This window comes from Neoarius graeffei, chromosome 10 (assembly GCF_027579695.1).
Source record: "Neoarius graeffei isolate fNeoGra1 chromosome 10, fNeoGra1.pri, whole genome shotgun sequence".
NCBI classification, from domain to species: Eukaryota; Metazoa; Chordata; class Actinopteri; order Siluriformes; family Ariidae; genus Neoarius; species Neoarius graeffei.
The window spans coordinates 32,236,565-32,262,873 of NC_083578.1; the positions used below are offsets into that span (position 1 = coordinate 32,236,565).

At 43.4% G+C, this 26,309-nt stretch overlaps 1 protein-coding gene across 2 annotated transcripts in view; it reads right to left on the reverse strand.

The window, feature by feature from the left end:
* zbtb34 (zinc finger and BTB domain containing 34) overlaps nt 1-23,833 on the reverse strand; it is a 79,238-nt gene extending 55,405 nt beyond the window's left edge. Inside the window, exon 1 of one of the 2 annotated variants that reach the window (XM_060931721.1) lies at nt 23,731-23,833. The gene's annotated coding sequence lies outside the window, so the exon portion shown is untranslated. Of the gene's footprint in view, nt 1-23,721 lie in introns of both variants that reach the window. The other variant, XM_060931720.1, reaches the window with a different exon arrangement.
* Nucleotides 23,834-26,309: the final 2,476 nt, after the last annotated feature.

Consider the following 26,309-nt stretch of genomic DNA (forward strand, 5'->3'; position numbering starts at 1 on the left):
AGAGTTTGGATGCCTACAAATATTTTGTGTCAGGCTGGGTAACATGCCTACATCAGCGGGTCGTCCCTGGAGCCGGTGGTCGCCATCTTATTACAGCTAAGGTTTGTTCACATTTTCATTTACTTTCGGTCCTCAGGATAAACAAAATGTTATTAAAATGTCATTGAAATAACTTCTTAGTCTGTTGAGACATGGCCCGTTATAAATTTGCTGTTGCCAGGCAATGACCAAGAATTGTATTATTAGGGTCGGTGTCTGTTGTAGCAGTGTACTAGCAGCTAGCTGTTAGCACTAGCTAATGTCAACATCATAGTAGCTAGTATGTTACTGTAGCAATGTTTACGTTCAGTCATTTGGATGACTTAACCTTTCAGTCTCAAGTTTTTCCTTTACCGTATTTACTAGTTTACTGTAATTATGATCCGGCAGCTATTCACACTGGATCCAGTGTAAATAGCTACCGGAGCGCGCTCCGGCTTGCTCCCCCTCAAATTAAGCAGCGCGCTCCGGCTTGCTCCGGAACCTCGGCCGGAGCACTCCGGGAGCAAGCCGGAGCGCGCTGCTTAATTTGAGGGGGAGCAAGCCGGAGCGCGCTCCAGCAGCTATTTACACTGGATCCGGTGTAAATAGCTGCCGGATCATAATTACAGTAAACTAGTAAATACGGTAAAGGAAAAACTTGAGACTGAAAGGTTAACAGTCATCCAAATGACTGAACGTAAACATTGCTACAGTAACATACTAGCTACTATGTTGTTGACATTAGCTAGCGCGACCTTCAAAATGGCGGACACCGGGGCGTCACGTGACCCTGTGACGTCAGGTGAAATACCTCAATTGCAATTTCGTTCAATTCAATTGCATTTTACCAACGTTATGGCCCTTGATTACCAAACTTGTACTCTGACAATTTCATGAGGATGTATTAAGCACTTACAGCATAGAAAAAGTTGCCAGCAGGGGATATTGTGCTCTCAGAAGACTCGTTTATCCTCATAAAAAGAGCAAACTTTTTGCAGCAAAAATTGAACGCATCACACATGGTAGCATCCAACAAGAGAGTCTCGTTTAGGACATATGCTTGCGTCACTGTGTGCATATATACTGCTCTATGGCTTAGCTAAATTTGTATTTAACACCATCTGGCTCATAGCTAAATGTCTACATAATAAAATACAAATAGTCCATCATAAAATACATGCTAAACAGGCACAATAAATGCAAAACAGTCAAAATTCAAGCAACATGCATTTCATAATTTAAAAAGGTCAGAAAGGCAAACTTGCTTGGAACCCACTTCTGTGGTGCAGGGACAGGGAGGGAGAGAAAGGCAAGATATCCACCTGCCGCTGGAACCACCACCAGGTGGTCTGCCACCCAAGTGGTTGCTCGATCCAGCAACAATGCATAGTGGCACTGGACCCACTCCATTGTCCCTCCCCACAGCTGAGTGAGTAACTACTCCAACACCACCGCATCAATGATCCCCAGCAGTGTTGCAATCTTCCACCCTCAGCCACCACTGGCAGGCATCCCAGAGCTGCTGGCTGAATGCAAATGGCAGAAACGCCGATGACGTTGTTCCGGGCTGCAGCCAAACACGCTGTAGGATGGTTCACCTTAAGTCGGCATAGTTCAACCTGTTGTCATCAGGGAGTTGTTGGGTGGGGAGCTAGGACTCTCTGGTCAGGAGTAGCAGTAGGAAAGCCACTCACTGCTCAACTGGCCACCCCTACACCTCCGTGGCTTGCTTGAACATGGCCAGGAAGGCCTCCGGGTCATCATGAGGCTCCATCTTTGTTAGGATAACGTGGGGGAAGCCCGCAGACACAGCGACCGAAGGTACTGCTGACATGAGCAGGGACCTTAGAGAAGGTCACAGAGAGAAAGGACTAGCACCTCAGAGAAAGGACCCAGAACATGCACTTCCCCAGGTCAACGCTAGGGACTACAATGTCCTCAATGAAGAGATCATGGCCTACCTCTAAATTCCACCATTGAAACTACAGGCCGGACTAAGAGCCCTGACCCAGCTAGACAGCCTTCTGCAGCTCACTCAGAGGTGGCTAGAACCTGAAAAGCTAACCCCCATGGAAATTGTAGAGCGCATCACCCTCGACTGCTTCCTGTGGGGCCTACCAGGCAAAGAAAGGAGAGCTGCAAGGGCCACCTGATCCTCGGTGCACCGCGGGGAAGGAAGGGGAGGCACAGGAGAACCCTTTGCCACAGCCCTCAGCTCGAGAGAGGGGAAAAAAAAATTGCTCATGGGGATGGAATGCCGCCTTGCTACAGCTAGGCCCTTCAAGCCATTGTTGGTGGGGTGTGTCCTTCACACCACCTCATCAAGCTAAATGCTGTTGGATTCAAGAAGCACCATTACCCTGGCTTGTCATTTGGCCCTGTCTCAGACCCCCTGATCCTGTAGGAGCCTAGCCGTCCTCTTGCATCCCTGTGCATGCAGATAGGTCCCTGCCGCAGAGATACAGAGCAGGAACCTGAGAGGTGAGTGGCCGATAATGGTTGGTCGAATCCCCAATCTCCCTGTACTTCTCCTTGTAGACAGACTGCCCACAGTTTCCTGCCTCCATTGGTGCACCAGAAAGAAAGGGGGGGGGGGGGGAGAGCTCCAGAAGGCTGCAGCAGGAACCTTGCCTGCCAGCCACTCCGGAGACCATGTTCCTAGCCGACAGACAGAGACAGACAGACAGACAGAAGCTGCGGAAGCTAAAGCCGAGCCCCCCCACCCACTAACCCTCTTTCTACTTTGTCTCAACAGGTGTCGAGCTAAGGAAACTTCAGAAGGGAATAAAAGACAGATGACCAGCTCAAGCACTGCTGGGACCAGATGCAACAGGTCGATAAGGAGAACCTGCACTCAAACCAGAGACTGCCCACAGCCTACTTTATGGTGGTGGTGAGGGGGGGCTGCAATTCTATTACTGTAGTCATTGGAACAAGCCCTGTAACCTCATTGTTCCTAGGACCAAAATAGACTCCGTGCACCTGGCCCAATCTCACCCACTTGGAACTCCAGAACCCACTGGAGAAAATCCAGGACCAGTTCCACTGGCCAGGAATGGTGGCTGAGATCTTCACCTTCTGACAGCATTTGCCCACAGACCTTCCCTTACAGGCGAGCACCAGCCCTGTTCATGCCCCCTTCAAGCTGGTGGGCATGGATCTCATAGGGCCATGAATATATCTTGGTGCTTGTTGCCTATGCCACCCAGTACCCTTCCTGCTCTGCAAATCCATATCCAAGAACATCACCAAGGAACTCAGATACAGTCGCAGTGTTTGTCTAGGCTGAAAACATTTTTAGTCAAACCTTTTGTTAATAGTTTTTAATTAGGTAAAGGAATAGATCTTGAGGGTCCTCAAGCATAGTGTGGTTTGGTAATCTGGGATGTATGGATACTGTCTCCACTCCCGCTCGTTTACTCAGGTTTGTCGACAGTGGAGTGGCTGGCTACTTTATGTCCCAGAGCTCCCTCATGACTGGGTTACCTTCTAGTTCTTGCCTTTTAGTTATTGCTGTCAGTTAGTCTAGCCAGAATCCTTGCTTGTACTCAGTGCAAAATGTATACTGTTCTTACTCTTTAGGGTGACATTGGGCATACCCAACAACCTGTGTTCTCCCCCCCCCATCTGTCCCTCTCTGTTGAGTTACATGTCTATCCTGACCTATTCTGCTCTCTGGACCTGCCTGATCCATCCTGATGAGACTCCAGTCAGACATAGAGCATCACATCACTCCTGTGGAAGACTGCCCCAATATAGACAGTCGAAAAATCGCACTTGGATGATGGCTCTGGACAATTACAGTAATGCATCTATGGCTGAGGACTACAGTTGACTTGCTAACTTTAAGACTACAGTTGTCATGAACAGTTTTGCATTCAAGTTTCCATCAATGAACAGTTTATAACTTCAACAAAATAGACTTCACACTAAAACTATAATGAATTTCCAAGTTAAACAATTGTATTTTGTGACTATATAAGACACAGTTATAGAAGCAAGTTATTTATATTCATGCTATCCCGTCATCACCCAAATGAGAACGGGTTCCCTTTTGAATCTGGTTCCTCCCTCACGTCAAAGGGAGTTTTTCCCTTACAACTGTCACCACAAGCTTGCTCATTGGGGATAAAATTAGCTCAGGTTTAAAGTTTTTAAATTTTCCGTAAAACTACTTTGCAACAATGTCTGTTAAAAGTGCTATACAAATAAACTTGACAAGTCTCTTCAGCTGGGTTGGAATTCCGAAGGACCTACTCATAGACCAGGACAAACCCCTGGTCTCCAAACTCATGGTGGATCAACGTTGGCTGCTGCAGGTCAAATCAAGACCTGTCTACCAACCCCATACTGACAGCCTCATGGAGTGGTACAACCAAGCTCTCAAACACATGTTGAAAAGACTGGTAGCCAAAAGATGAGCAAAATTTGGAATCTACTCTTATGTCCTCTTTGCTGTGTGGGAGACTCCGCAGGTCTCCACATGGTTCACACCTTTCAAGCCCTTGTTCAACTGATGGCTCAGGGGCCTGGTGGACACCATCAAGGAAGCCTGAGAGGAGCAGCCATCCCCATTCTGCTCCCTCATCAACCATGCCCAAGAGATACAAGAGCAGATTGAGCAGGTGGCCCCCATCATACAAGAGCACATGTGGGCAGCCCAGAGAAAGCAACAGAAAGCCTACAATCAGCCAATCCAACCTTGAGAGTTTCAGCCTGGTGACCGTGTGCTCTTGCTTCTCCCAAATGCGAGCTGCAAGTTCCCCACATGCTGGCAAGGCCACCACATCCTTCAAGAGTGAGGAGGTCCTGTGAACTACTGGCTAGAACAGCCAGGTAAGAGAGCCTGCACCCAACTTTACCAAATAAACCTAAAACCGATGCCGGCACTCTCAGCCTTTTCATTCCCCTCAGGTCCAGTCAAGGCAGAGCAGGTCCACAAGGGAGAGGAATTGATGTCTGCCTAACTGCAAGATTTGTAAGATCGGTTCAGGGATGTGTTCTCTGCAGAGCCCAGGCAGACCCACTTTTTACAATAGGAGATCAAGACCCCTGTCGGAGCAATCGTCTGACAGTGGCCCTGCTGAATCCCAGAGGGCCGCCATCAAGCTATAAAGGCAGAAGTAACCCAGATACAACAAAAGCACATCAAGGAATCCACCAGCCCCTGGTTCAGCCCCATCAGTGTCTTGCTCAAACCTGATGGAAGCCTCCAACTGAGCAACGACTTCTGGAGGCTGAATGAGGTATCCCCTGCCACAAGTGTATGGCCTCACAGAACACTTAAGGCAGGCCCAGTTTATATCTACCCTCAACCTGGCCAAAGGGTACTAACAGATAACCCCCTTCTAGAAAAGCCCGAGACTACCTTCTGCACCAATTTCATGCACTGTCAATACTGGGTTCTCCCCTTTGGGCTCCACAAAGCATCCACAAATGTTCCAAAGACTGATGGACGTTGTCTTGAGACCCCATCACCCCTAAGTGGCAACCTACCTGGATGATCATCTCCAACATCTAGCAAGATCACCTTCACTACCTATGGGTAGCGCTTGGCAGATTCCACAAGGCAGAACTAACAATGAAACCAAGAAAATGTCATCTGGGACTGGCCAAGGCACAGTACCAAGGGTACTGCATCAGCTGGGTTCTCCTTAAGCCATGAGAGAAGAAAACAGAAGCTGTCTGCAACTACCCCAGCCTACGATTAAGAAATGAGCATGTGCCTTTCTTGGGCTGGCCAACTCCGACCTGCCTGTTGTACCTAATTTTGCCTCTATAGTTCCCCCCTTTCAGATCTCACCAGGAAGAGAGAGCCCAAGAAAGTCCACAAGACCCCCTGCCCAAAACAGTGTTCCAGGCCCTCAAAAAACACTGCCCTCACAAGCTCATCAGTCCCAAGGAACCCTACCTTCAAATGCCCCTTCTTGGTACACATGGATGCATAAGAGGTTGGCCTAGGAGCTGAGCTGTTGCAACAATTCTAGGTAGACCACCCCATAGTTAACATTAGCCAGAAGAGCACAGGTATGCAACAGTGGAGCGAGAAGCCCTTGCTATCAAGTGGACTATAAGGGACCTCCAGTACACTTAACAGAAACACTTCACCCTCGTCACTGACCCTGTCCCATTCCAGTGGATGGCCAAGGAAAAAACACCAAATCATCAAAACCTATTGTTTTCTCTCTTCCAGACTTCTCATTCCAGATACAACACCAGGCAAGAGCCCACAATGCAGATGGCCTCTCCTGCCGGCACATGCTTTGGGTACAGAGATGCTGAAGCACTGACATTGTGCTGTCTTTGTCAGTTAGTTCAAAACTTGTGTAACTCAAGGGTTTTTGTATGTTTTTTTTTTTTATTTTTTTGGGGGGGGGCCCTTGTTCAGTTCAGCTTGAAATGATGCCTAACTTTGTACACATTTTCTCTTGTCTGTCTTTTTATTTCCCCCCCTCACCATTTTCTCCATTTTGCAATCCATGCCTTCAAATCATGTGTCCACAGTGTAAGCACACTGTGCTACATTAATAATCATCCATGTGAAACACTACGTAGTTATTGGGATTAAATGAATCTTCAAATGCAAAGAGTTTGCATCAATGGCTTTTAAGTAACTGAGTTATGCAAGTTTCTCAGGGAACCATTTCAGCCAGAGTGTGAATGCAAACAGAAAAAAGGACTTTGAAAATGTGGTGTTCTCAGGAGAGTTCCCCAGCGGGTAGCCCAGCTCAACAAGTCCCTAGAACTATTTGGATCGAAAGTACCTTATATAGCCATGGTTCTGTGACTGACTGAAGGACCATCAGGACCAACCATGTCACTTAGCTTGACAAGAATGGCTGGAGTAATGAAGTGAGGCCAATTTACAGTGCATTTTACACACACACACCATGACGTGACAACTTTGCTAATAGTATTCAGCCATGACCTGTGCATACAGGAAAACTTCACTGGAAAGCACTCTGATGGTCCTCCACTTGGTTGGAGAACCACAGTTATTGTACATATGTAAACCAGGGCTTCCCCTAGAAGGGGGGGGGGGGGGGGGGGGGGAAGAGAACCCAGCCCATAAGCGCTGGCCTGGCCCAGAAGGCTATGAGGGGGATCTGGGGGCCTGCTCTCTTGGAAAATATTGAAATTAGAGACTTCAAATAGTGCATTCTGGTGGCATTTAGGCACAATTAAACATTAAATTTGCTATTTTTTTTTTTAAATCTTGTCAAATATGCAAGAGGAAAATTAGATTTGAAATGAAAAACACTTTGTAGCATGCCTCTTCATTTTCCAATTCCAGGATGCCAAGAACAGAATCGAGGTCAAATCACATGACCAGCACCCAGAATGTGGTTTTATATCTGGTTGCAAATGGCAGTCAGCGCATGCAGCAAAACCCTTTTTCACTTCTGGGTTGAGTAACAGGATAATCCAGACCTTTGTATTACAAGATCTTCCTGTTTCTGTAGTTATTACTAATTTTTAGAGAGGAATAGGAGATATTTAGGTGCGGAAAATACTTCGCATTGTTCAGTTTATGGTACTGATTTCTTTTTTTGGTGTGCAAGTGACAGCACAGCGAAGTGTCACATATCCACGCTTTGGGTAAAGCCCTGTCAACTGCCACTTTCTCCTCAGACATCAGATTAACAATTTGATAACTGCTGTTCAACAAAAGTCTTTAAAATACAGCATGTTTTTGTGCTTTATTTCCACTCAAACATTGGCCTCATGACATGACATTCATGCGAGTAATTCTGGGATTTGCAGTGGCGGACTGGTGATAAATATTTCGGAAGGGGGCTCCAGTTCAGATTCAAATGCCAAATGTTATATCCAGTGCCCTCCATGATTGTTGGCACCCCTTATAAAGATTTCTAACCCTTTTTACTTTTATTTATATAAAAACTGGTCTCTCATTTGGGACATTATGGTCAAAAAATAAATTTAATTTTAATATTTTTTGCATTTACCAAACAATGTTTCTTTTGTCATGTTTAATAAGAATAAAGATAGTATCTTGCTTTATCTGGCCTCCACTGTGGAAAATTTATACACCAATCCATAGGTGTATAAAGTTAATCTCATCATCTCTAGCCGCTTTATCCTGTTCTACAGGGTCGCAGGCAAGCTGGAGCCTATCCCAGCTGACTACGGGCGAAAGGCGGGGTACACCCTGGACAAGTCGCCAGGTCATCACAGGGCTGACACAGACAACCATTCACACTCACATTCACACCTACGGTCAATTTAGAGTCACCAGTTAACCTAACCTGCATGTCTTTGGACTGTGGGGGGAAACTGGAGCACCCAGAGGAAACCCACGCGGACACAGGGAGAACATGCAAACTCTGCACAAGAAAGGCCCTCGCTGGCCACAGGGCTCAAACCTGGACCTTCTTGCTGTGAGGCGGCAGCGCTAACCACTATACCACCGTGCCGCCCGTGTATAAAGTTACAACTTAAAATACAATTAGTGATAACTGTAGACTTTTCAGTGGACTACAACCTTTTTAAGGGAATGCAAGGTAGTCAACCATTTATCATGTCCCAGATCAAGCCGCCATTTTTCCACAAATTTACAGAATTTTTGCCAAATTCTGAATAGAGTATTCACATCAAAGATTTAGTTTTATCTGTATTATTTCTTTCATCATTTTATTTCAAATTAAAGCCAACATCACCACTTAAAACCATATTGTTTATTGACAGTATATTTACTGGGGTACCCCCCACAGTACCCAGTTTCTGAGACAGACATATAAATTTTTTTTTTTTGGGGGGGGGGGGGGGGGGGGGGGGGGTGAAGAGAAAAGCTCCAACCTTTAACTGAAACTTGTTCAGAGAAAAAGAAAATCCATCATCAAGAAATAATTTAACAAAAACATGAACCACCATTATTTGCATTTAATACTTTATACAGCATCCCTCTTCCAGTAAAACAGCGCTGAGGTTTCTCCTACAACATTTTATAAGTTTGGAGAACACTCATGACTGAGACCATTCCTCTTTACAGAACTTCTCCAGATCATCCAAGAGCCGAAGCCCTCTCTTGAACACTTCAGTTCACCCCACACATTTTCAATGGGGTTCAAGCAAGGGGACTGAGATGACCATGGCAGAGGCTTGATTCTGTGGTCAGCTAACTATTTTGTGTTGATTTGGGCATATGCTTCGAATCATTGTCCTGCTGGAAGATTCAATGAAGACTCAGTTTTAGTTTCCTGGCAGAGGCAGCTAGATTTTGATTGAAAACGTCCTTGTACTGTACCATGTACCCCAACAAAGTTTCCAGAGCCCTGTTAGCCCCAAAACATGACAAAACTTCCATCATATTTTACAGCTGGGAGAGAGATCTTTCCATTATAGCCATCCTTCTTTTTACACCAAACCCACCTTGAGGTGTTTATTGCCAAAAAGCTCCATTTTTGTTACATCAGACTATAGAACATGGTTCCAGTCAAAGTTTTAGTTGCGTTTCACAAACTTCAAGTGCTTACATTTGTGGTTAACTGACAAAAGGCTTTTTTTCTGGCATTCCATCCAAATAATCTGTTGGCATGGAGGTGGCGTCTGATGACAGTTTTGAAGACTTGGAAACCCCAAGATTTTACCTTTTCTTGTAAATTCCCCAACAGTGATCCTTGGGGATTTTTTTTTTTGCCTCTCTTACCATTCTCCTCACTGTACGTGGGGGCAAAATAAACTTGGGTCAGTCCTCTTCCATGCAAGTTTGTAACAATTCCAGTTGAGGTCCACTTTTTATTTAAATAACCATTTCCTGACTTATGAAGGTCAACACACTTCTCCCTTGTATGGTTTGTGTGCTCCCTTATCTTTCCCATGTTGATGGATGACAAAAAAATTGGTTCCTGCAGCACCTCATTTGTACCCCAGTTAATCAGGAAGTCATGGATTAAAAGTTTCCTACACATGCGAATCAACTCAAAAATGCTGAATTTATATGGGAAACATGCTTTTATGACAGTGTTCACTATAATTTCTAGGGATGCCAATAATACTGGCACATCTGCTTTTGTTGAAAATTATCTTGAGGGATTTGTTTTTCTCTGAATAACTATTCCAATTAAGGGTTGGAATTCTCATTTTCTCAGTGTGAAATGAAGCTCCTTCGCCAAAAAATGTATTTTTTTCCTAACTCTTTTTATTAATCTTTACAAGTGGTGCCAATAATCTTGGAGGCCCCAAATACATCATTTAAATGAGTATACAATCAGTCTGACCTGACATTTGCTCACAAATTTCTTATTCAGAAATTCGGGTCTACCTTAAAACAATTGGAGTTCCAAGTTATGGGCAAAACAGACTAACAGTTTTCTCTCTCTCATCATATACTAATCACACACCTGGAGTCAACCAATGAACAATCACAGGGCTCTACATTAACTTTTGAAACCACTTGTCCTGTCGGGCAAGTTGAAAGGAAATTTACTTGTCCGAATGTGAAGTTGACTTGTCCAAAGAAAAAGTTGAGAAAAAACACAAATAAACTATTTGTAATAAAGTAATTCTGGTGAAATTAATTTAACACAAAAATCTATTCACTGCAGAAAAAAATTGGACTCCAATCAATCATTAATTTATGAGAAATTGAAAACCAGAAAATTAAAATTATATATATATTTTCATTTTTAAATTATTAACTTTGAATATATATCCTCCACTGATTAATTGTTTAATTATTCAGTGTGGCTCCTGTATGGTATTTAATGGATGTGATGAAAGTTGCGGTATTTTTTAGGTTTTTGTTGCGATTACATTGCGGGAGGAAGTGAAAGTTGCGAGAAATTGTTGCGATTTTCTCTTTTTGTGATTAAAATTGAGTGATATGTTAAATATTAAGTTATTACTGAAAAACTATTCATTAAAAAAAACCAGACACTGAGAAATGGTCCTATAAGCAACTTTACCAATATAAAAAAGATTACCAGGACTACAAAAATGCAGAAAAATAGGCTTTACTTATCCAAATGCACCTGTTGGTTCAAAAATTCAAGTGCATAGAACCTCACAGCACAACATGAAGTTATCTTAAAATATAATATAAATGCCTCAGCTTTCATGTAAGAAAAAAAAAAAAACTATTAATATTAGTACTGTGTGCAGGCAGTCTCTCCTGAAGACTAAATTAAACAATAATTATAAACTAATAAAATAAATGGCTCAGGCTTCATAGAAGAAAAAAAAAAATTTTGAACAGAATCTCACAGTATGATGCTGAAGCTGCTTAAACAATGGAAAATAAAATACCATTTTGGCAAAAACGTTGGCATCCATTAATTTCTTGCATTAAGTAAAAATAAAATAATGCAAAGTGCGCACAGTCCTTCACTGTAAACATAACACACTTTCAGTAACAGAATTTAAGCCTATATAAACACTGACTCGCACATGCTGCTTCTCTTGAACAGAAGTAAGGCGGAAGGTAGTTTGTTGACGTCACCTCAAGACAACGCCAACGATTGGTCAAATTTGCGGGAAAGTTGCGGTGATTGGATATAATTCTAACACCGCCCTGAATTCACGGGGATTGGTTGAATTTGTGTTGATGTTGCAAATCGCAACATCGCGAAATCCTGGAGGGTCTAGTAAACTACGGTTTACTTTTCAGCTCAAATACACGAAGCGGCATTGGCCGGTTTCGCAAGCGGAATATTGCGCATGCGCACATCGCTCTTTCCGAAGAGAAACATCCAGCGATTCATCAAAACAATATGTCGAGTGAGATGCTTTGGAAATCATGTGAATAAACTGAAATTTGATATGTAACCTGAATATCGGCGTATTTTGGCACTTGTCCAATCGGACAAGTAACTGAGACGATGAACTTGTCCGACATAAAGGATCACTTGTCCCGGACAAGCGGACAACCGTTAATGTCGAGCCTTAAATCAGACCGACTGCATTTAATCACACAAGACAACATTTAACTACGAATCATGCTCAAAATGCAGCTTCTTAAAATCTTGGGGGGGAAAAAAGCAAATATAGATTGGGGGGGGGGGGGGGGGGCAAACAGATGTGTAACCCTGATCTAGCTGTTCAGTCTTTAAGCCTCATTTAATTTTAGCCTTGTTCATATTTTAGTGCAGACTGCCAACACTTGGACTGAAATAGCAAACAGAACACAAAAAGGCGAACAGTTCGAAATAGCAAAAAGAGGGAAATCAAAATGCCATTACTTACATCTCAATCCAGCTAGGGAACTCACTTTCTCTGTAAACAAGAGCCAGAGATGTGCATCCGATATTAACAGAGGCTGAACTTGAGTTAAACTTGAAGGAAGAAGGGGGGAGACAGACCGTGTGAGAGTTGAGGATTCTACACATTGGATTAAAGGAAATACGCAGAGCCATGGCCTCACTGTTGTTTATAAATGCCTTGAGACCTCAAGAATGGCATAGGAATAGTTTTAAGCATTAACAATAAATCTAATACAATAATTTTTACAATTAAAGTGATTCATATAGGTAGCGGTCTGAGTGAATGACCTTGACGTCCGTGACGTCACAGCAGGAAGTCTGTCGGTCGGTCTCGTCGCCATTTCCGCTATACTAAAATAAAAACAGAGCTGACTTCAACTCCGATCCTCCATTTTGAGCTAATTTAATCACCACGCCACGTAGATGTGTTGTTGGCGGGTGCAGCAACACGACAGAAGGTGGATTTGCATTGTATTCATGCTCAAGAATGTTCAAACTGCAAAGATTTGCATCGTTTTGCAAATTGTTCATGGGCACATTGGACACCTACAAAATGGTCTCTCCTCTGCACATTTTACTGAAGACTCATGAGACCTCTGATCTGTTGAGGAGCATCGGCTATAAGCCCATATTGAAAGAGTGCAGTACCAACAATTAAATAAAACTACAAGAAAAGCAAAGTAAATTCAGTTGCACCAGTTCTCCCGGAGTGTGAGCTGAGGGTTGTTGCTAAAACCCGGGATGGAACGGGACGACATATTGCTCGGGCAGTGACCGCCCCGTGGTTGTTGCTAAAACCGGTGACGTCCCATCCCGGGTTTTAGTAATTACCTGAGCCGAGCAGTAATGGCAGAGTACTCAGTATGGAGTAAATGGAGAATGAGTGGACCAGCCGTCTGATTTCTTCACTGGATATGCTTGCCTCAGCAGCAATATCTCGCCCTTACGGGGAAGAAGCAAATGAACGGAGAACTGAACGAACAACTGAAAGTCAGATTGTTTCAAAACAACCAGCCACAAGAAGCAAGAACACAGACAGGTAAGAAGCGACTCATTTGGATACAACACAACACTCGTTTACCTGCATTTAGATTAAATACATGTAACTTGTGTTTAAGGTACTGGTATAAGATTAATTTGCGTCAGAATGTGGTTGTCCCAGGTCATCTGATTATTTAATTCGCCTTTTACATTTTATCAGTGAAATTGCATGCATGTACATGTATGTTGCATTAGGTTATAACACCCATTCTGTTTTAATGAGAGTCAACCCACAATCAATGAAGTCAAATCAGTCTTAGTTGAGCAAGTCGGTAACGGTATTTCTTACTTTCACCATAAATTTTTATTTGTGTGATTTTGGTCGATAGCTGTCAAAGGCCTCAGCCTTAAAACCAGTTACCGACTTTGCAGTTGATTTTTAACTCTCAAATAATTACACATATTTTAATTCCCATTTATGCAGCATACAAGAGTCAAGAATGGAGATACTATCCACTCAGAAGTTCATTTAAAAATAAAGGTTCCGTGTATTTCCTTTATTTCCATGATTCCATGGAAATAAGTGTTGCTTTCCTGAAACAGAAGTAATATGTTGCTAATGGCCATTGCCATGAGCTTGAAAATACAGCATGGAGAACTGTCCAATCACAGCCTCAGATACACCAGGTTACATATGAGGAAAGCACCCTAGTTCAAGCTCTCCTGGAACCCATACAGATTGCACTACAGTTCAAAAAAAAGTTTGCCTTAACATGAATATCAAAGCGGGGGCAGCACGGTGGTGTAGTGGTTAGCGCTGTCGCCTCACATTAAGAAGGTCCTGGGATCGAGCCCCGGGGCCGGCGAGGGCCTTTCTGTGTGGAGTTTGCATGTTCTCCCCGTGGGTTTCCTCCGGGTGCTCCGGTTTCCCCCACAGTCCAAAGACATGCAGGTTAGGTTAACTGGTGACTCTAAATTGACCGTAGGTGTGAATGTGAGTGTGAATGGTTGTCTGTGTCTATGTGTCAGCCCTGTGATGACCTGGCGACTTGTCCAGGGTGTACCCCGCCTTTCACCCATAGTCAGCTGGGATAGGCTCCAGCTTGCCTGCGACCCTGTAGAAGGATAAAGCGGCTAGAGATAATGAGATGAGATGAATATCAAAGCAATCTAGCGTTTTTCAATCAGACTGAAACCACCCAAAAAGGGAAGTACACCACAGAAAACAACTCGACAATGATTGAACTATGATACCGATTGGAAGATAAGCAGGACAAGCTCTCGAAAACAGTCACAGCTAGCATACCACTGAAGAATATGATAGAAAAATCCCCTCCATTTCCCCCTTTGGTGGTGCATTGCTCCTAATGCCCCAATGAACAAACCGCCCACGCTAATCATTCGTTTGTGGGAATGTGAGAAACAGTGAAGCACGACATCCACGGCTGAACCATGCCTATTAACCACCGTATATGGAGCTGTCCTACCTTCCTCAGTTTTCAAACTATCACACAGTTATATTAGTCTTTCCTGCCCTATCTGAAAACAATCTCATGCTACTTTGGATAAAAAGTCTGTAATTGGCATAACACACCATGGGTAGCAAAGAGGTTTGAATCAACTAGCTTGTAAGCGGTTAAACAATTTTTACAGTCCAGTAATGTTAAGCTGCATTAGTTCTTAGCATACACAAGATATTGTGCGACATGCCTTCAGGTCACCATCCTGCTTTTAGTTCACAGTGCAGTCAAGTCACTGTTGGTTCAAAACCAAGTTTTCCCCAAAGCACTGGCATCAACTAAATCAAATGATTCACCCCAACACACACACACACACACACACACACACACACACACACAATTTAGCATCCAAGTCTTTCAGTCAAGGCAGCCAGTGGAAATTTATTTTGTCTCTCTCGTTGTAATTTGACAAGTCAGAGATTGAAATGCATGTCAAGAGTGCAACTGAGTGGTGCAACAGAAAACCGCTCATCCTATAGTTCAGAAATCGGAGTACAAATCCCGACGATACCACAGCCATCCGTAGCTGGTAGCCAAGAGAACAAAATTGTCCCTGCTCTCTGGATGGAAGGGATGACATCCTCCATCTCCCCTGTCAATCGCAGGAATCTGTAAGCTCATGTGTGTGGAAAAGGGTGGATAGTGCATTCCGTGTGTGTTACATTGCTTTGTAATAGCATGAGCAGCAGCTGGCTGACTTCACATGACTAAAAGTAAGTATTTGTTGTTCTGCATGTCTATGGCTCTGGCACACCCACCGCCAAAAATGGATACAATTCTTTTTCTATAAGTAGCAACAAGATGTCAATGATTGCGCAAAGCATCTCGGGAAAGCAGAGCTGCCTTTTGAGCAGTTCCGGCATGTCAGGCTAGCTCAACATTCTGCAAATTAATCTGACAAATGGGACTTGATTATCCAATGGAAGTAGAGGGCCAGCTCTCCACCCAACCCTCCACGTCGCTTTAGAAATCGAATGCTTATTGCAGCAAACCGAGGAATGCCCATAAGCAGCCAACTCAAGGTAAGGGAAGTGAATTCACACCAGAACAGCAGGCATATGATGATCTGCCATAAGACAGGAAGAGAGCTGGCTTTTTTTTTGGGGGGGGGGGTGGGGGAAGGTCTTGGGTTCAAGCCCAGTGGCTGACGACGGCCTTTCTGTGCGGAGTTTGCATGTTCTCCTCATGTCCGCATGGGTTTCCTCCAGGTGCTCTGGTTTCCCCCACAGTCCAAAGACATGCAGGTTAGGCTAATTGGTGACTCTAAATTGACCGTAGGTGTGAATGTGAGTGCGAATGGTTGTTTGTCTCCATGCATCAGCTCTCCAGTGATTTGGCGACTTGTCCAGGGTATAGAGAGCGTGCACGTGACGTCACGTGATATTTATCTGCCATCTTGGATGGCAAGGCCATGCACAGAACTTAGACGAACCCGTTCTAATTATCAAGTGTGTGGGAGTAGATCTTTCGAGAATGGTTATATCTTGTTCAGCATTTGGTTGTACCAATAGACAGGGCCAAAAGGAAGGCCTGTCATTTTATAGATTCCCCGCAGACGAGGAGAGACGCGCAAAATGGGTGTCCGCTGGGCGAAGAGAAAACTGGTACCCCAGTTTTGCCAGCTGAATTTGTAGTGAACACTTCATATCAGGTAGTTGTAATCTTCTAATTCAATACTCCTAGTACATCTGTTAAGTTGATTTTCGGATTGAATGATAACTGCATACTTAGAAACGAGACAGTACAGTGTTTGTGGCCGTCAGTCCGCTTGATCTCTAATGTTTAAAATGGCTATGCCTAGCCCTACTACCCTGGCCTAGTCTATGACAATGTTTTATCTTTTTGGCTCATATATGCCTTTGAAAGGCCAATCCATAGTAGGGATGGTGAAAACTAAAAAAAAAAATCTTGACCGACTACCGAGTCTCATTAGCCGGTTAACCTACAAGTTTAAACAGGGATGCAAACGGTGGATGCCGCCTTTTTCACGGCTGAATCGTGCAGATCCGATTTTTTTTGGGGGGGGGCATTGGAGTGTCTGAATAATTTCATCAAAGTAAATTCTGTATTAAAATTACTAAATGAGCAAATGCCGTTACAGTCCATGAAACAGGAAGTACAAGTATGAGAAGAAAACAGTAAATCAGAAAGCTGCGCACATTTGTGCAGCTTCCGTGCAAACGTGCGCAGCTTTCTGATTTACTGTTTTTCAGACAAACATATTTACAACCCTGGCGGCACAGTGGTGTAGTGGTTAGCGCTGTCACCTCACAGCAAGAAGGTCCGGGTTTGAGCCCTGTGGCCAGTGAGGGCCTTTCTGTGCGGAGTTTGCATGTTCTCCCCGTGTCCGCGTGGGTTTCCTCCGGGTGCTCCGGTTTCCCCCACAGTCCAAAGACATGCAGGTTAGGTTAACTGGTGACTCTAAATTGACCGTAGGTGTGAATGTGAGTGTGAATGGTTGTCTGTGTCTATGTGTCAGCCCTGTGATGACCTGGCGACTTGTCCAGGGTGTACCCCGCCTTTTGCCCGTAGTCAGCTGGGATAGGCTCCAGCTTGCCTGCGACCCTGTAGAAGGATAAAGCGGCTAGAGATAATGAGATGAGATTTATAACCCTGTCATTATCTGGAACTGAGTTTAGATTTCAAACATTCCTACGATAAAACGTCCTGCATAGTCTCTATATTAAATGTCTTAATGCCACTTACCCGTGAGGTTATCAAGTAGACATTCTTCTTCAGAACCTTCCAGAGGTATAGTTGGGATACCCATCCCGCAACAAAATATTTAAGCTTCCAGGCTCTTGTAAGCTTTGAGGGCTTTGCCAGTGTAACACGATTCACGATTAACAAGAAAATTGTTAATGTCGTGGTAGGCCAGATCGGGCAAATCACCGGCACCGCAGCTCCGAATTTCCCTGAACAAGGATTGCAGCAAGTTGTATGGCTCTGCAATCCCCAACCTGGAACACTTTTCCCTGTAACGCTGCCTCACGTCACCTTCAAGATGCTAAACAAACTTAGACAAGTTATCACGCGATGTAGATGGGGTATTTTCTGAATTTTCTTGGGGATTACTCCCTGGATCCATTACGCTCGCGCAAGGTAAACAATCCTGTTGCCGTCCAATATGGCGGAGTACACACGTGCAGGTCACGTGACTGCACATCCTCTATACCACGCCTCTCGCCCATAGTCAACTGGGATAGGCTCCAGCTTGCCTGTGATCCTGTACAGGATAAGTGGTTATGGATAATGGATGGATGAAGAGTTTTGTGGTTGTGTTAGCTGATTTAAATGCTGCAAATATAGGATCCATTTTAAACAATTATTTTTGATGTGTTTAAAATCCAACCAATTACTTAATCGGGGAAAAAATTGAACAGATTAATTAATTGTCAACATAATTGTTAGTTGCAACCCTAATTAAATAGCAGTCATGAAAATCGCTTTAGCTGCTGTCTTAACAGTAAAATGCTGCTGCTTCCAACACCTTGGGGACAGCAGTTCTATACCAGCATCATACACAAGACTGGCACTTGATCCAGAACCAGCACCTTATTAAAGGGGAACTGAAGGCAAATTTTTTTTTAAATCAAAATTCTATTTCTCAGTTTATAAAATGTAGGAATACATTTCTAACAGCTATTTTGTCACTGCTATAACAAGTTGAGTGTTTGAAATATGCCATGTAATATCAAACCATATGTCAAAGCAATAGCCGTAAACGAGATTCGCCGAGACCTCCTGTGCTAGACATCGTAGGACGAAGGTAAAACGTACAGCAGAAGTCAAAGTGACCAACATCTGCCAACTTTGTCAAAAGACGCGTGCACCCTCCTTCAAATGCTGACGTAATCAAGCCGGGAGTTTCCCGTGTCCGAAATCGCTCCCTACTCACTATATAGTGGGGACACCATTTTGTAGTCCTGTCCGAAACCTTACTGAGGACTACGTGGGAAATGTGCCCAGTATAATATGTATATCACCACAAAAATACATGCATGTATTTATTTTGAAAACCTACCAGCCACCTGATCTGGCACGTTTTAATCGTGCAACAGTAATGACGTAAATACCAGCGCAAGACTAGCCCTTATCCTGTTATCTTTCCAACTGTTCTCTACTCCACATTGGCTCAATGCCGTATGGAATAATCTCCATGTCACATATGCAAGGGAGGTGGATGTATATGCAGAAGCACACACACATATATATGGGTCCGTCTCAGAAACTGGTCTCTCATTTGGGACATTATGGTCAAAAAATAAATTTTCTAATTTGACTATTTTTTTTGCATTTACCTAACACTCAATGTTTGTCATGTTTAATAAGAATAAAAGATAGTATCTTGCGTTATCTGGCCTCCACTCTGGAAATTTTATTATAATTCAAATGCTTTTGTAAAATTGATTTACATATAAAATAACTACATCATGAAGACTTAAAGCCCCTCCTTTACAGATGAGTGAAAATATTGAATAAAATTTCCTCTTTTTGATTGCTTGGGTTAAAAATGCAAAGTTATGATGACTGAATTGATTATTCACTTAACTATGAATATGATACATTTTGGGTATTTGATATGGCGAAATAGGACACAATGGAAAAATCAAGAACACACCGGAAAGATGAGAATAACGGTGGTGGTAAAAAATAAACAGCGACTGTACCGGCTGAAGGTCGTGCAGGTCTCTGCTGCGGCACGCGAGCAACGGGACATCACTACCACACCAGACGGGGCAAAATGACTGGCCATAGATTCTATCAAAAGTTCGATCTAAATTGACCATGGTTGCAAAATATTGGCCAAAAATATGCAAACACTACGAAATATGAAAGTAAGATGAAAAGATTCTATTGCCTTATACTGCAAGACTAAAACAAAACTGTCAAAAGGTGAGTTCAGTGATGACGTCCGAAAAGATCACTCGCATAACAAAGACCGCAAATGGAAGCACGATCAACTTCTAACTGTTGGAGTGGAAAATTCCGTTCTACACATGCAAATTGTTAATGCGCGTCCCTCCACACATACAAATAACATGCTACGGTAAAAAAAAAAAAAAAAAAAAGACCACAACTCATTTTATAGCTCAGAAATTCATACAAGACCAGCTACTATTGTAACATTCTGTAAGAAAACACATTCTATACCTAACATTCAGCTTTCGTTTTAAAAAAGAAAACCGCAGATTTATAACTACATTTTTATATGGCGTAGCGATTTTAAGTTACTACATTTGGTGTGGTACTGACCTTGAGGCTTTCCATTTAGATCAAAACACACCGTATTGGTTTTGGGTATGCGAAAAATGGAGTTACAACGGTGATCAAATATTTTGCATGATGTTTTATTACGGTTATGATTATTCTGTGAGCGCACCAATCTTTAGGTGTATAAAGTTACAACTTAAAATACAATTCGTGATAACTGTAGACTTTTCAGTGGACTGCAACCTTTTTAAGGGAATGCGATGTAGTCAACCATTTATCATGTCCCAGATCAAGCCGCCATTTTTCCACAAATTTGCAGAATTTTTGCCAAATTCTGAATAGAGTATTCACATCAAAGATTGTTTTCTGTATTATTTCTTTCATCATTTTATTTCAAATTAAAACCAACATCACCATTCAAAACTGTAGTTTATCGACTGAGTACATTTAGTGGGGTACCCCTACAGTACCCAGTTTCTGAGACAGACCCATATACACGTGTGTGATTATTTATATATAAAACACACACAGACAATATACATGCAGGCAAACAAGATCAAAAAAGAGAATACAGACAAAAGGGTCGGTCGAGGCGCAAACAGTACATCAAAGGCTAAGCGAGGACAAGGAGAAACAGGCACAAGGATCGTGAAACAGGAAATCAAGACAATGGGTAGAAAGGCTCGGTAATGCGTACCGTAATACTCTGCGATGCAAATGCATCGGCACGGTCCTTAAATAGGCAAACAGTTCCTTAATTGAGCTCAAGTGCGCCTTGTTCATAGTGGGCATGCCGGAGACCACTCGGCACGCACGCAGCCCGGGGCGTGCCTTCAGGTGCACGCGCCACAGCACGCAGGACTGACACTCCATCACTAATGAAGCTGGCAAACCTCAAAATTAATCTAAATTGGAATGATATGGGGATCTGGCCGCTGTATAAACAGTTTTCAAAATGGCGGCTCCGACACTTCATGCTTGAAGTCTCGCACAAGTCTCGTGAAGATCGCGTGGATAAGCACCACCTGCCGTGGACCATACGAACTACATTCAACATGACTAAAAACCAAGAAGGCTGATAAGTGTAACGTAATATGCCACGATATAAGGTTAATAAAACCGAAAACGTAATTGAACAGCACGTTAATTAAGAAATAAAGCAAGTTTAAAAATGGCTTCAGTTCCCCTTTAATGAGGCCAACAATGGTACAGCAGGGCTCGAAATTCGCGGTGGTCCGGTTGCCAGAGGCGACTTAATTTGTCACTTGGCGGGTAATTCCTGTCACTAGCCAGCCCGGCTGGCTAGTTGAAAATAAAAAAATACATATATATGAAGCGAAGATTCAGATTAGGGCTGTGTGCTATATCAAATATACTCGATATATCTCCGAAAATTCTGTGTGAGATACATAAAATTATTATATCGTAACTATCGAGTATTTTATGGTCATCCACCGACTTGCGTTTGTTTCGTGTTTAAAACATTTTCTGGTGGTTTTCTCCTTGTCCCTCAAGCAGTAACGTGAGAGGCTACCTAAGGGGGGAAAAATAAATAAATAACATCACGCACTCGCCAACCAATCCCGGGCGACATCCAGGTGCTGAAAAGAACTTGCGGGAAGATTTTCTAGTTTCGGTTTACAGCGCTGACTGAGCTCGTGCAATCGCTGGTGTTGCATAGGCTACCGTGTAAGCTCTGTCAATTTCAGCGACAAATTAAAAATGGAAGTGGACGAATTGGTTCCTAAAAGAACTAGTAAGGGGTCAGTCATCTGGCATTTTTTTTGGATTATATTATGGTGCTCTGTGTTGTTTGCATTTATGCATTTAACAGTATCAAAATACTCAGGTATGGAAATAAATGCACATTAGTCATGAACAATGGTAACTACTCTCTTGTGTTATTTTTGACAGAAGAGAAATTCATACATGAACAAATTTTGGCTAGTTACTTTGAAAGGTAACTAGTCCAGCTGGCTGGTGAAAAAAATATATGAATTTCGAGCCCTGTACAGACATGATACCTTCACTTATGAAATCCTCCAAAACAGGTGAAACTTCCAGAAAAACAAAAGTATTGTATTTCCAACCACTGCTGATATCACCTGTTTGACGCTCACTGTTACAGTTCGGCAGATCGCAAGACTGCCAAACAAAAACATCTTTTATGGTTTGTTGCAAAGAGAAACTCGGCCATAAAATCTTTACATTCACCAGATGCAAAGTAATAAGGCCTACTCAGGCACACAGCTTAATTAGCTTGGCTCCATCTGTTCCAACAGGCCTTTCAGGGAAAATGCTTACGGCTCCTACCTATAGGATCTGGATGGAAAGAGTAGTACTCTGATGGACAAACCAAAAAAAGTGAGGCTACAACTTCAGATGTGTGTAGGGGGAGTAACAAAAACAATTCCAGAAAGTTGAATCAAGTCTCATTGATACTGCATCTTTGTGCTTTCCAACGATATAACAAAACACTGAAATATTTACTCTTACACAATTTAGCTTTATAAATTGCACAAAACAACCTGCCAAAAGCAGTCAACTTGCGTGAACCTTGAAAGAATTCAGGTGCACTGCATGACTCGATATTGCCCAATACCAACTCTGTTCTTTGCCCAGGCCTTTCTTTTGGTACACAGCAGCAAACACGTTTCAATCGAGGGAGTTTGTTTCCCAATCTTAGCCCTGGAGTAGGTCAAAATACAGGCTGTTAATATATCCATTGTTGCTCAACACCTCAAACTGAATTCACCAGCTTGGTAACAAATGTAATTGCATCAAAGTAATTAAATGGGCGTGTTACAGCCACTTACAGAAAACATGCAGAACCAGAATTGACATTGAGCTAGATCATCCTGGGGCATAATAATGACTCGCATTAGTTAATTCGGTTTAACGTTTCAATTATATAGAAAGTGATTATTCAGCTAATGTTGAATGTAATCTAACCCAGATAAGAAGCATGACTGAGCTGAACATTTGGTTCAACCGTACATGATGCATGCAGTTAAAATAAACTGTAAACGGAAAAAAAACACAATCCACTGAAAATTTGAAAGACATTGGGGGGGTAAAAAAAAAAATGCAAGCCAGCAAGAACTGGATCAGGAAATAAGGAAGCTGTGCAGAAGCTTTGACAGTTATTCGGTTTGTAAATGGTCAGAAACCTTCTACTAGTTTGCAACTTTAAACTAGCTAACAATATTCTTTTCACTACACAGCCGTCATGGAGTTCTTATCAAAGTGATATTTAAGTTTTTGGCTGGCTAGCTAGCCAGAGATTTCTTGAGCCATGCAGCAAAGCACCAGGCAGCTTAAACTGTTAACTAAACTGGACAGCTTCTTGCTTTTTTTTTTAACTACACACTGCAACAACATATCCATTAGCAGCTAGCAAAAACGAAATTTGTCAAGCAAACGTATCGTGTCAAGTTGACTAGCTAACTTAGCTAGCTAGTTTGGGACGTTTTGGTTGTTTTGTTTTTCCCTTTTGGAAGGTGTCAACTGTAGGAGGGTGTTATTATTCGTCAAAGCAGCTAATTAGTTAGAGATATTAACTAGCTTCCAAACCGCAAATACTTCGTAAAAATACTTCCAACAAAACTTAGCTAATTAGAGCATTAGCTAAACGGCTATGGAATAGTAGCATGCAAGCTAGGTCGTCAGACAACCCTTTGCAATTAGATGCAGAATAAATCAGTCGCACAAACAATGAATTGTTCTAATTTTAAAATATACCCGCGAAAACATAATGTACTCTTTACCGTTCTGACCTAAACGCTGTCCATTTCCCCCGGAGTGCCCCGCTTTAGCGCCAGCCTAGCCTCCACCTCCTCCTGCTGCTGCTGCTTCCTTACCAGCTGCTGCTGTTGTCACTACCCAATCTCCGTCTCCAACCCGATTCTCAATACGCAAGCGCAAAACTTTCGCGCACGCGCACTACAAATGAATCGCTTTCGCCCAGAGAACCAGTAGGCGTGGCTAAGTAGGCGGAGACGCTGTCAATGATTGGCTAATGCAAAATGCCACAAGTGTATTTATTGGTTAAAGCAATAAATGATTGACAAACTCCCCACCAATGAATTGCATCTATAATGCACGATAATTCACTAGTCAGGTTTGTTTGTAAATAGTCGTTTTATTCCAAATATATACTCTGACTGGGCGGCACGGTGGTGTAGTGGTTAGCGCTGTCGCCTCACAGCAAGAAGGTCCTGGGTTCGAGCCCCGGGGCCGGCGAGGGCCTTTCTGTGTGGAGTTTGCATGTTCCCCCCGTGTACGCGTGGGTTTCCTCCGGGTGCTCCGGTTTCCCCCACAGTCCAAAGACATGCAGGTTAGGTTAACTGGTGACTCTAAATTGACCGTAGGTGTGAATGTGAGTGTGAATGGTTGTCTGTGTCTATGTGTCAGCCCTGCGATGACCTGGCGACTTGTCCAGGGTGTACCCCGCCTTTCGCCCGTAGTCAGCTGGTATAGGCTCCAGCTTGCCTGCGACCCTGTAGAAGGATAAAGTGGCTAGAGATAATGAGATGAGATATACTCTGACTGTGGAGTAGCGAGTTCATGGTGGTTTGAATATTTTTCCCGGCCTAGCTGACCGGAAGTGATGTTTTCTCCCCAAGAGTGTTACTCAGTCAGCGCTGTCCAGTAATTAAGCTGAAGATTTCTGCTATGGAAAATGGAAAATAAGTATTTGATACACTGCCGATTTTACAAGTTTTCCCACTTACAAAGAATTGAGAGGTCTGTAATTTTTATCGTAGGTACACTTCAACTGTGAGAGACAGAATCGGGGGAAAAATCCAGAAAATCACATTGTATGATTTTTAAATAATTAATTTGCATTTTATTGCATGAAATAAGTATTTGATCACCTACCAACCAGCAAGAAATCTGGCTCTCACAGACCTGTTAGTTTTTCTTTCAGAAGCCCTCCTATTCTCCACTCATTACCTGGATTAATTGCACCTGTTTGAACTCGTTACCTGTATAAAAGACACCTGTCCACACACTCAATCAATCAGACTCCAACCTCTCCACCATGGGCAAGACCAAAGAGCTGTGTATGGACACCAGGGACAAAATTGTAGACCTGTATAAGGCTGGGATGGGCTACAGGACAATAGGCAAGAAGCTTGGTGAGAAGGCCTCGCCTCACCTCGTCTCATCTCATCTCAGGCAAAAGGCGGGGTATACCCTGGACAAGTCGCCAGGTCATCACAGGGCTCAGACACAGACAACCATTCACACTCACACCTATGGTCAATTTAGAGTCACCAGTTAACCTAACCTGCATGTCTTTGGACTGTGGGGGAAACCAGAGCACCTGGAGGAAACTCACATGCAAACTCCGCACAGAAAGGCCCTCGCCGGCCATGGGGCTCGAACCCAGACCTTCTTGCTGTGAGGCAACAGCGCTAACCACTACACCACCATGCCACCCAAGGCAACAACTGTTGGCACAATTATTAGAAAATTGAAGAAACTCAAGATGACTGTCAATCTCCCTTGGTCTGGGGCTCCATGCAAGATCTCGCCTTATGGGGTTTCACTGATCATGAGAAAGGTGAGGGATCAGCCCAGAACTACATGAGAGGACCTGGTCAATGGCCTGAAGAGAGCTGGGACTACAGTCTCAAAGATTACCATTAGTAACACACTACGCTGTCATGGATTAAAATCCTGCAGTGTGGGCAAGGTCCCCCTGCTCAAGCCAGCACATGTCCAGGCCCATCTGAAGTTTGCCAATGGCCATCTGGATGATCCGGAGGAGGCATGGGAGAAGGTCATGTGGTCAGATGAGACCAAAATAGAGCTTTTTGGGAAAACTTCACTTGCCATGTTTGGAGGAAGAAGAAGGATGAGTACAACCCCAAGAACACCATCCCAACCATGAAGCATGGGGGTGGAAACATCATACTTTGGGGGTGCTTTTCTGCAAAGGGGACGGGATGACTGTTCTGTATTGAGGGGAGGATGGATGGGGCCATGTATCGTGAGAAGCGTTGAAGATGGGTTGTGGCTGGGTTGTGGCTGGGTCTTCCAGCATGATAATGACCTGAAACACACAGCCAGGGCAACTAAGGAGTGGCTCTGTAAGAAGCATTTCAAGGTCCTGGAGTGGCCTAGCCAGTCTCCAGACCTGAACCCAATAGAAAATCTTTGGAGGGATCTGAAACTCCGTGTTGCCCAGCGATGGCCCCAAAACCTGAAAGATCTGGAGAAGATCTGTATGGAGGAGTGGGCCAAAATCCCTGCTGCAGTGTGTGCAAACCTGGTCAAGAACGACAGGAACCGTCTGACCTCTGTAATTGTAACCAAAGGTTTCTGTACCAAATATTAAGTTCTGTTT